This window comes from Motacilla alba, chromosome 2 (assembly GCF_015832195.1).
Source record: "Motacilla alba alba isolate MOTALB_02 chromosome 2, Motacilla_alba_V1.0_pri, whole genome shotgun sequence".
NCBI classification, from domain to species: Eukaryota; Metazoa; Chordata; class Aves; order Passeriformes; family Motacillidae; genus Motacilla; species Motacilla alba.
This window is the reverse complement of record NC_052017.1, coordinates 15,420,104-15,432,003: the sequence shown is the minus strand read 5'-3', so window position 1 is coordinate 15,432,003 and position 11,900 is coordinate 15,420,104.

Genomic DNA, 11,900 nt, shown 5'->3' with positions numbered 1-11,900 from the left:
GGTACTGGCAAGTGCAACTCCAGAGGAAGGAAATAATTTTGTTCAAAGGGGAAGCAAAACTAGGCTTAGCTTGCAATAAATTTAGATGAATTTGTAACTAAATTTAGAAATTAAATTTTACTACCTGGAACTGGCTGGTAAGTAACAGATTTCTTTGGGAGGTAAATAGCCATCCTTTCTGAGGAGGTTTTTCTGCTTCTTAATCTGGTTAATGGGGCAGTGCAGAGCTGCATGAAAATTTAGGAAAGACCATGAAGTAGATGGAACTTTCCAAACCTCTGCAACATTTCCTATTCTATTGAATTTTCACTTCAGTTTTTCTGAATGTCTTATTTTTTTTTCTAAATGTCTTATTTTATCTTAAGAGTCTCTCATTGTGGTGCTGAGCTTTCCAGTAGGTCCTGAAACTGTGACAGATGGGCAAAATGCCATGTCTTTAAAAAGGCTCCAGGATCCTGGCTTTGTGTAACTGAATGGTGCAGAAAGTCCTTCATTGTCTTGAGCCAGCTCAGATGAGCAATTGTTCTTCATCCAGTGCCTCACGTCATGCCATCCCAGGCAGCCAAGGAGCCCATGCTCAACAGCTGAAGCTGCTCAGGGATAAGGATTTACTGAAAAATCCAGAGAATTTAGTGATAGAGGTGCATGTCAGGCGAGTTTCTTTAGCATTGTTTGTGGGTTGTTTTGGGAAAGTAATTTCAGGCTCTCCTATTTCACCAAGCTTCTTCTTTTCCTTCCTTTGGCTCCCTCAAGTTTCCCTGTTTTAATTTTTGCTTCTCCTTTTTGTTGGCATTAGTTAAGAAGGAACGGTCTCCTGGTCTTGAGTTTGGGATTGGTTTAACGGTATATTCATCAGCCACCCATTGGTGAAACTATAGTCCAGGGCTCAGCTGCATAGAGTGTGAAGTCAACAGTGTGAACTCTGTTGACTTCAATGGCATTTCTCTGATTTCAACATCTGAGGACCTCCCTCTAATTCCATTGAGCAAAAGCTAACACATGCAAAGCTGGTTTTCTCTTTTTTTTTTTTTTAAACAAAACCCCTTGCTGCTAAAGTGCATCTGTTGAACCATCATCGGAAAAATGCAGTTATTGTGGACTTGGTCTCATTGTAACTGCAACAATAAGGCTGTGGTAAGAGCTTGGGGTTCGCTGGCAATGTTGAAAACACCAGAAGCACATCCCGTGCTCGAAGGAGCTCTCTATCTCCATCAGCAGCCAGGTCCAGCAGGGCTGCAGGTGAGGCCCCCTTGGCCTCGGCAGAGGTGGGTGGTGGAGCTCTGGGGTGCAGATGTGTGTCTGGCCTGGGCGAGGGTGAGGAGCTCTGGCCGGCGAGCAGGCGGAGACGGCGCGGAACAATGCGCCTGGCAGCAGCGGCCGCTCCTGGCAGCAGCGGCCACAATGCAGCCCCGCCGCCCCAGCAGCACACATTGTTCTGCTGGGTTCTGCTGTTCTGCTGGCTCTGTTCAATTAGCGAGCAGCAATCCTTCCCCCTGCTCCGGCTGGACGCTATCACACTGGTCCTTGGGTAACCACAGTGGTTTGACACAACGCAGCTCCGATGGGGAGCTGTCCTGCACATTTATGTGGGCTTCCTAGGAAAGGGCCCACAGACATCTGGTCTGAATATCCCTCCCATTCACATCCACATGCCCTGGCACTTCCTGAGAGACAATAAATAACTCCTGGGGTTGATACTGCACGCAAGGCTGGACCTCGTGGACTGGCTTGTCCCTTCTCTCAGTGTCTGGTGCGGATGGCAGCGAGAGTGCCTCTCCAGAGAGGCGTGGGCAGTGGAGGGCAGCCAAGGGAGTGCATTGTTCCTCTCTGCAGGGCTTTGATAGACATCTCCTCTTCCCTTCCACTCTGGTGGCAGGAGGAACCAGCTCATGATTTCTCGTGCAGACATGGAGTATCAGCTTTGGGGATGCTGTTGCTGCTTTAGGTCCAATTCACCCAGCCGGATCCTGATTGATGCTGTGGCAGATAATGCTTCTCCATACAGCTTTAGTATAGGAGAGGGCCTGTTGGACCTAGACAGACAGGACAGATGCAGGGCTTGCCTTTCTTGAACCAATCCATCACACTTTTAATTGCCTATCCTTCAGTGACAGGCTGTCACATTTGTTAAAAAAAAAACCGTAAGAGAATGTGTTAACTCTTCCCTCCTACTTTTTGTGGTTTTGTGGGAAGACTGAAGGAAAGTTAGGTCAGAGAAGCACATTGTTTAACATTTGTATTAGGATGTGTGGCTTCTGTTGTAATGCTGTCAGCCCTGTAGCTGGAGGATCTCACATTTCCTGGATGTGAAACAGCATCTAAGCATTACAAAACTTGGCTTGTCACCTCTTCCCTTTTACTCTTGCTCCATCTCCCTTGGGCTGCAGTAAAAGCAGATGAGAAAGAGATGGCATGACTGGGAACTCTTCTAACAAAGGAGAAAAAGGCCACTGAGGCCAGTGCAGGTTGTGCCAGTGAAATCTGTGCCAGCAAGGAGAAACATGCTGGATTCTGGGGAGGAGCCAGGAGGAAGACAGGGAAGAGAGCAAAATGCTATTTCTGATTTTGTGCCTACCATTCAGGTGCAGGAAGCTGGCACACCTGACAGCAGGGCTGAACATGAACAGGAAAGATTACTGAAAATTGTCAGATTTGGTGTGCTTTATCTCTTCCAAATGCAGTTTCTCCCCCCCAAGACTTCATCCTGAGTACCAACTGCTCAAAACCATTGCTGCTCCATCACACAGACTGCTCCTGAGGTCTCCTATGGGTGATGTTTTTCTGATGTTGTTAGAGCACTTCCAGTGCTTCACTTGTTTCTGCCAGCCAAACAATGTTTTCCTCTTCCACAGTTAATATTCTGAGGTGCAGGTACAAAATCCATTGTCTTGAGGAAGACCTCCCAGATGGAAAACATTTTTTTTCAGATTTATGGAGCATTGAGAAATCATCCTTACAAGAGTGATGAAGGTTGTTGCCACAGGGCTTCCCTCACTCCCCTTCTCACTCCCCAGCAAATTCTTTGTGCCTTGAAAACAAATAGATGTTTAGTAAACTTAGAGGAAATATTCAGAAAGTTCTGCGCTGAGAGAGGAAGGGTCAGGGCTTTATAGTGAATAAAGTGCAATTGATTTGAGTTTTGCTTCTGGCCAAGGAGAAACTGTGCTGTTGTGAAGAGTGTGGTCAGGCGAGGTCAGATTAATGTAATTCAAAAGCAGCATGGGGATGCTATACCCTTAGTGTCTGGCATGTGGATAAATTGTGTCACCAGTTTAATCTTCATAATAAGTACATATTTGTTCTCAAAAAACATCAGTGGCTGGCTGGTGGCATGGCAACAGCCCATGACACTGCCATATAGGAGACTTGGGTTTGGGGGAGGTGAAGGGGAATGTTGCCTCTAGGAAATTAAAAATTAGAACTACTGCCTGCTTAGCAAATGTCTGACTACACCCTTGTACTGTACCACAGTGCATCACAAGGAAAGAGTTCTTACTTAAATGTCAAATAGCAAGTTCTTTTTCCTGATGGGTTTTATAGATCAATGGAAAAGCTCCAGCAGCTAGATGATGTTTTTAGTTGGATATTTTTTTTAACATTTTTATTTTAATGGGAATATGCTGTGATTTTTCTGGGAAAAAAAAACCAAAAAACAAACCGAAAACAAAACCAGAAGGTGTTTCCATTCCATGCTGGATTTATGTACATAGTTTCTCATCAGAGAAGAAGCTGAAGAGACAGAACACATTTGGAATATGAACCCTGCTTTGCTGAATGAATGAAGATGCTTGTCATGCCTCTCTTAATTTACTCATGACAAGTGCTGTCTTTTGATTAAAGCATTTTTTCCCTGGTTCTTACTTATGCCACTCATCTTTCTCAGCCTTTGTGTTGCTAGATGGTACAAGTGCTTCTCATCCCCTCTTGTAAGATGTTCTCCAGTTTTCCCCTCATTCTAGTAGTCTTCCTCCTCCAGTTTAGATTACTTCCTCCAGTTTTAGATTACTTCCTCCAGTACTCTAGCCCAAGTCCTGGGCACACTGGGCTAAGGCCAACCCAGAGGATTAAACAGAGCGAGGGATTATGCCAAAGATACCCACACATGATTTCCTGTCCTCATGGCTTTTGTCTGTATTAATTATCACTCTCCCAGGCAATACTTGGACTTGGTTTTGGAACCAGCAAAGGCTGGGGACCATTCCTAAAAGGCTGTTTGAGCTTGGCTCTTTTCACAAGGTGGGAGGGTTTAAAGGTTTAGACAAGCTCTGTGCCATGCTGCATGTCCTACAAGCCTGGGGGACGCCCCCAGCATGTCTTCTTTTAGTAGCACACACAGAGCCTTGATGACCAAAACTGGTCAACGTCTTCTTTGCTGAGGTCCAGCCAGTGCCTGGCATTTATTGATTTTGGGAATACTTTCCATTCTGTAGTGGGAATATTTAATTCTAGGTGACATTTACCTTTTCAAGTGGTCAGGCCACATTGCTGGATGCATGGCTAGCACAAGTTCCTGCTCCTGATGTCTTAAGTGCACACCTTTTTTGCCTTGAATAGTAAAATTTCCCTCCATGTCTATCATTTCTGGAGACTCTTTAGCTCTTGTCAGGTAAAATTCTGCTGCTTGTCAGTATGGACAAGGATGCCCAACCTCAGTCATCAGGAAGTTTCATTAGGCACTCTTTTGTGTCAAAATTGTTAAAGATACAAAAAGGATTGATACTAACTCTCTAGAAACTCTGCTTGTGATTTTCTGCTTTTCAGCTCAACCCATTGTCACCTCCCTTTTAGCCAATTCCTTAACTACTTTGCAAATTCTTATCTTAATCCTCACTTTTTCTACTTGAACTAATAGTTTCCATCTGGCAGTGTACCAAGTGCTTTGTTCTAGCCCATATAAATGACATCTTCCCATAGTTCCTTTGTCTGTAAAATCAGATAAGAGCATTATGGTAGACAGGCAGAAGCTGCCTTTGTTAGGGTTATGTTGCATTTTCTTCCAGTTTTAGTTTGTTTCTATGTTTTAAGTTCCTTCCCTCAAAAAAATTCCAAGCCAGGGATTAACTCCATAGAGTCAGGAATATATTTACAGCATACATTACCTGTTATTTTTGCCTGTGAGAGGACAGCTTTTCAACCCAGATTGTCTCAAATTAGAGGCAATGAAAATCTGCTCAATTCACACCCCAGCACTACTAATTCCAGGATATTGATTTCCATACAGCCATAACAAATCTCATTGCTTCTATTCCACTTGCAAGCTCATTGCAGAATGAATTTTGGTATGTGTTTCCAGCTTGACAATCCTTCCCAGGGACACACGAAGAGCTTGTTGTTCTGTGAGTGAACATCAAGAATTAGTGATGGGAGGCCCAGAATATCACTCACTAATCACTTCCACACCTCAGTATACTTTCTAAGTTAGGCAGAGCAAATTGGACTGTCCATATTTGTATTTTCTCTTGGACTGTCCATGGAGCAGACCTCAGCTAATGCAGGGAGATGGGGAGGCACACACATGTGCCAGCAAGCCACCAACACAACCTGACACTGGTGAGTTTGTAGAACAAGTGGCACCTTTTCTACGGGCACATCTTTCAGATGATCAGCAGAAGTAACCATGAACTGGCTTCTAATTTATTTCTTTAGATCAAGCTCAGTTTAGTGACAAAGCACAGGGAGTATATGGGTTTGGTGGGAGATGTCTGCCTGCCCCACCGTCCCACTTTCAGGGACAATGTGTCTATCTGCTTTTGGCATGAAGGGCATAAAAATTATTGTGGTTCAAAAAATGTGATCTAACAAATGTCACTGCAAATTAAAGCAACCACAGTGGAAAAGATGCAACCTATTCCATGATTATTACATGCATCTCCAGCAATGAAGAAAAGATTCCCTGTGGGTAGATGAAGTTTACACTCAGGAGTTATGAACACTAATTAAAACTCTGTAAGTGTGCTCATTATTTTTCAGTTTCTGAGCTGAGGAGACGTGCTGCCAATAATGACTAAACTAATACTACTTCAGTTACCTCTCTGTTTTCTCTCTTCTGAAGAGATCAGTGTACAAAAGGCGTGCTAAGCCAGTTTCCCTTGTACTGTTTATTTTCCCTTTGCTGTCTTGCTTCTTTTCATTTTTAATTATGAAAGCAGGACTCCTTCCAGCCAAGGGTCTCTGAACCTGGGGAGAGAGTGGAGATGCCTGCAGGTCCCTCCTGCTCAATCTAAAAAGGCTACAAAAGAAAACAAGTTTGTGGGTGCTACACAGTGATGTCCTTCTGTGAAATTTCTGAAAGGTTCTGCTCCTCTTCTAAAACATTTTAGGGGCTCTCAGGCTGAAAAGGGACTGTGAACTCTAGCTCAAGAGTAAGGCTTTGTTCACAGAGCTCTCAGCTCCTTTCTGTGTGCTTATTTATTTATACAATCTCCCTTATCTTTTCTTGTGTGCCTTGCCATTTCCTTAAGCTCACATCTCTGCTTCTTGACCTATTCAACTTCTTTCTTTCATGACGTCAGTGCATTTTCACATTCTCTTTCAGTGAGTCCCAGAATAAAGCCCAAGTTTTCTCCTGCGTGCATTCTGAGTGATTTCCTGTGTGCGTGTCCTGTTTCGGTTTCAAGAAGGAAAGGAGGTCCGTGTCATGGATGGCTTTTATAGTTCATGCAGAGGCACTGGGGAGCAGGGCTGGGAACCCCCACTGGAGGGCTGGTGCCCCAAAGGAGCCTCCTGCTCTGGTTAGCCCTGAGCCACCCCTCTCCTGCAGCAGCCAGTGCCATCCTACATCCACTGTGTGGATATCCACCGCCATATGTGGTGTTGTACGCATGTGAACATATTTGTCATACACCTTTAGGTCTCAGATGTGGGGCAGGGAAAGCTCTGAGGCAGCCCCTTGCCTTGCAGCACTTGCATCTCATGAGTCTGTGGAGCACCAGTGCCCTGCTGCGGGCTGGGACAGAAGACCAGGAAGGATGCTCTGGTTCCCTGCTGCACCACGTCTGTCGAGTGACCACAGGTTCACACGTGTCTCTTACGTGGCCCCAACAGACTGGGTGCCCACTCCCAGTCACTAGGGCTGCTGCAAGGAGACTGGGGCTCTTGAGACAGCCGTGGTTCATAAGGCATTCAGGGGAGCCAGGCATTTTATAGACATGCTATACTGAAATGTGAAAGAATAGCACACATCTTGATTTTAATTCTTTAAATTCACCTTGACAGACAGCAGGATTTTGACTTCTCACCTCATACCATGTGCTTCGTAGTGTGCAGAAAACTCTTAACTGTCCTTCCAGATGGCATGCAACTACCATCCCCCAAATAAAGTCCAGCAGCATTAATATTTTAGTACTTAATTTTTCTTTTAGCAATTTAGGCCTGCCGTACAAACTGCTTGCTTTGATCACTTGGAAAAAAATACTGATAAAATAAATTAAAGGAGAAGTCTTGACTTAAGTTTAAAAACAACTTCCTTCTCATTAGGCTTTCCACGGGAACCATGTATCATATTTATTTAAGCGTTGAAGAAAATATTTAGCCTATTCACAAAGGTTAAATAATCAGCTGATAAGATTTGTAGCTAAAGTATGTTTAAATGTACTCATTAAACATAGTATGTGTTAGGCAATTTTTCAAAAGCTCTGCTGCTAGATGTAAACCATTAGGAAGTGGAAAAGAAAAAGTCAAAAGGAACGAAAGCATTCCTTGTGAACAAATACAGTTGTGCATTGTATAGACTGCAGCTAGCGAGAGTCAAAAAGTCAGAATAACAAGACCCAGAAGAGGCTATAATGATACAATTTATTCTTCAGAGAAACCAAGAGAACTAACCCCAGCATTTTGCTCTAAAAAAGGACTACATCTTTTAGCTCACCTTGTAATTTATGTCTATAATAATTGGAGAGGGATGGTTAAATGTAACTTATAAAAGGCTCAAAGCCTGTGGAAACAAACATTTCTTGAGCTGAATTTACTTTCCAGCTTTGTCAGAAAAAGTATTTTTTGTCTGATTGGTTTTACTGGTGAACAGAATGATTCCATACTAGGTTTTGGTAAAAGTAAAAAGTTACTTTTGTTTTATAAATAAAAAGATGACCGTTTAGAAACTGACTGTTAGGAGTTAGTTTTCTATGATATTTTCCCCCGATTTGAAGTTCCACTTTAAGCAGAAGCCAAAAATATCAATCACCTTATCTGAAAGCATGGGACAAAAAAAGATGTCTTATTGCTTAAACAAACCTTTTCCTTTGAAGACTCACAGCCTGGTCTTTGAGATGATGTGAATGACATCTCTGGGCAAACAAGACACTTCTTTTATACAGACTGCAAACTTGAGAACTGAGATCATGGAAGGGAGCAGATGACATCTGGGGGCTTTGTATTAAAGATTGGATTCTGCTGCTTTTATTCACAAATGGTCTTGCTCTTTGGGTGATCCTTCTCATTCCTTTGGACCTATGCCTGATAGTGGAGCATAAATTGCAGTGGGACAAGGCAAGAGTTAGGTTGCTGCTCTGCAGGTGTGTGGTAGGATTTAGTGACAGAACATTGTAGTAAGAATTAAGGGATCAATGATGCATAAAGAAAACCAGTACTTGAGCTGCTGCTTGTGCTCTAGTTTGGGAGTTAATGTGGAGTTGCCTATTTTTTCTATTTTGGTGTAGATGTGAGAGAGGAACGGCTGATCAGGGCTTTCTCTTTGGGAAAAGACTTATGCTAGAGCTTTTTGTCCTTCCTCCTTTTTTTTGGTCATGCAAACAGCTGTGTTTATTGTCTCATCAATACAGTGCATGTCTGGTCTTATGATAAGAATACGCATGAGCAATAGGTTATGTGTAAGGTCTTATTGCTGGGGACACTATGTCTGAACATGAGCTGAGGCATGGAAGCAAGTGGCTCTCAGTTGTGTTGAGTGCTGGGAGATACCTGCTTTTTTGTTTTTGCTGTTTGATGATGTTTGATGCATGTCTCTTACAGGCTCAGGTTTTTTTTTGGAAGAAAGGATGATATGGAGTGGGCTGTGGCCTTGGTGCAGCATAAAAAGATAGTCCCAAGCTGTGGGCACACGGACACCACTGCAGCAAGGCTCTGCTAATAATACCTGGAAGGAAAGGAAAAATCTGTCCTGAGAAAATTATAACTCTATATCCAGAGTGGGATGAGACATGCAGGCAGCATGGGTGATCATTACTAAACCTCTGCAATGCTGCTGTGTCTGTTTTGTTCCCTGCAGGTGGGAGGAGGAACTCCTGGATCACCTTTGTCCGTGAGCCTGGCAAGATAACATCATCTAGCATAGCACAGTTCAATGAACCCTTTTATTGCCTGCCTGGGGAGGTGCATGTGGACTTTTTTAAGAGCAAAAGCATTTCTCCAACTCATAGGTTTTGTTTGCTTTTGAAAATCATTATTTTCCAGCCTTGGTGACCTTTTTTTTCAACATTGCATCAGTGTTGTGACGATACTCAGAAAAACCATTTGGAAAAGCTGAAGGGACAAATGCTGCCTGTCCTGTACCCTGACACAGCTGCTCCCCATGGGTTTCACCACTGCTTGTAGGCCCTCTGCAGGGAAAAAGAGTTAATGGGGAGGTTTCATAATATTTTACAGCACAGGAATCAACCATGGTAAACTGGCTGTCGCATGAACCCGCTTCCTCACCCAGCCTTTAATGACCTTCAGACCCACTCTGATTCACAGGTCATAAATGCTTTAGTACCCTGGCAGCTCTCGGGCATTGGAAGGCCCTCAACATACTCAAGGCAAAATAACAGGGAATTATATGTACACAATATGCACACAACACAAATAAACAACATTTAAAATACCAAGTGTAGATCACAGATTTTCAAAGCTGGGGTTAGAACTCAGATGGTTGATGTGAGAGGGGCTATGCCTAATATTAATCTAATTGCCATGTGTTGCCTGAGAAAATGCTTTCAGCTCAATAGCCGAATGACTTGGATTTGGCTCTGCGCAAAATTTTGTCTTTCCATCAGAAGATTAAAAGGTTTTCTTTACCATAAACTGCATTTTTCAGTGCAGCCAAGCTATTAGGTTTTCAGGAGTTCAGGTTTTTGTCAAGGGCTCAAACACCTCAGTAAAAAGCAGAAACATGGCAAAAAAAAAGGTCCAGTTTTGTTGAAAACAATTTTTCACTGGTAAAAAGGCTAGACAAAAATCTCCACACAGCCTTGCACTATGTATGGGCTGGTGTAACACATTTAAATGTTGGTATTTCACTGACACCACTCTGCTGATTGCTGTTTCATGGACACCTACCACACAGAAAGAAAACTATTTAGAATTACTTTCTCTCCAAGCTCTTTGGACAGGCCCAGTGAGACACCTGAACACATGCTTAACTTCTTGGCACTGGAGCAATGCCATTGACTTAGTGGTGTAGCTCATGTGCTTGGGCTTAAGTGTGTGCTGGAAAACAAGAGATTAGACTGACTGAGTTCAGAACTGCAGCAATGAAAAGCCCCCTGTTTTTGCAGTCAAAGCTGAAGTGGAACACAGGGATAAAACAATACCACTAGGAAGAGGTTGGTTTTTTTTTTTAATTGACTTTTTTCACCTAGCTTCTGAGGTGACACTTGCCATCACTGGCCTGCATGAAAAAGGCAGCCTCCTAAACGTACAAAATTCCAGTGTATATTTCAGAGAAAGTGAAGTGTTAAACCAGAATTTACAGTGAATATCCCCTCTCCCTTTCCCCCACTTTCTCCTCTGTTCCTTTTGACATCTGAGAGGGCCAACCACAACTGCATACCATTTATAGATCTGCCTGATTAAAACCAGTTTTCCCTATAGGTCATATCATGTAGAAGACACAAGGTTTTTGTCAAGAGAGCCGCTACTGGCAGAAACTGTTTTTCTGCTATTGCTAGTAAGAAATTAGTAACTAGATCCGTGTCCTGTTTTTTATGCCAGCTTTATAATTATACTATTTCAGTGGTAAGCCAGATATTTGGGCCAAGGGTAATTTAGAAATTCTAGATCTCTATTCAGTTTTGCTTTTTATGTTCATCTTTAGTGCAGCTATGTCTCCTTGCAACATATAATCTTCCTGCCTTTTCCTCTCTTACTGTGGTTTCTGTGACCCATGGTCACAATGTAACAAATGCATTTTATTCAGCACAGCTTTGTGAAACCATAGGAAACAATTATTGGCTTTAAAGAGAATTATTTTCTTGTTCTTTATGTCTCTGTCCTCAGATAATTATGCACAGCTCACACTGTGCTGTGTGACTGGTGGGGCTGGGTTTGTCCCTTCCGTTCAGAAATGCTCTTGCTTTCCTGCCATTTCTGTCATTTCAAGAGCTCTGTGGAGCCTATTTGACTTTCTTGAATGCAGTTTTTTATAACCTATGAGACTGTGGTTGGCTGGGTTATCCTTCTGGTGTGGTAATGGTCTCTGCAGTCTTTACTTGGACTGTGATTACACAAAGTATATATTTGTCTTTTTCAGTTTATATATGCTGTGAACGTCCTGAGCTAATGGTATCTCTGAGATGTGGTTTTTGGAGCACTAGTGTGTCCATTATGCTGTGTTTGCTTTCTACAATGAAACATACAGCCAAAAACACAACTTCCCCCTTTTCTTCAGCACAAGCTTTCCCCTCTGCTTTCTATCATGTTCTTGTTCCTTTGCTTATTCTGTGTGTGTCTTTGTTTGTTTACTTGTTTGTTTTATGTTCTTTTAATCTCTGGAAAATAGACTCTGACAAGCCTTGGTTTCAGCTGAGGATCTTCCAAACCTTATGGATTTCAGATGAATCATTTCTCCCATCGTCTATGACAAACTGAAGATGCATTCATTGTTGACCAGGTTTCTTTGAAGCCTACCTGAAAGGCCCAGCTCAAATGTGTCACCACCATAACCACTTCCATGCTGAATAACT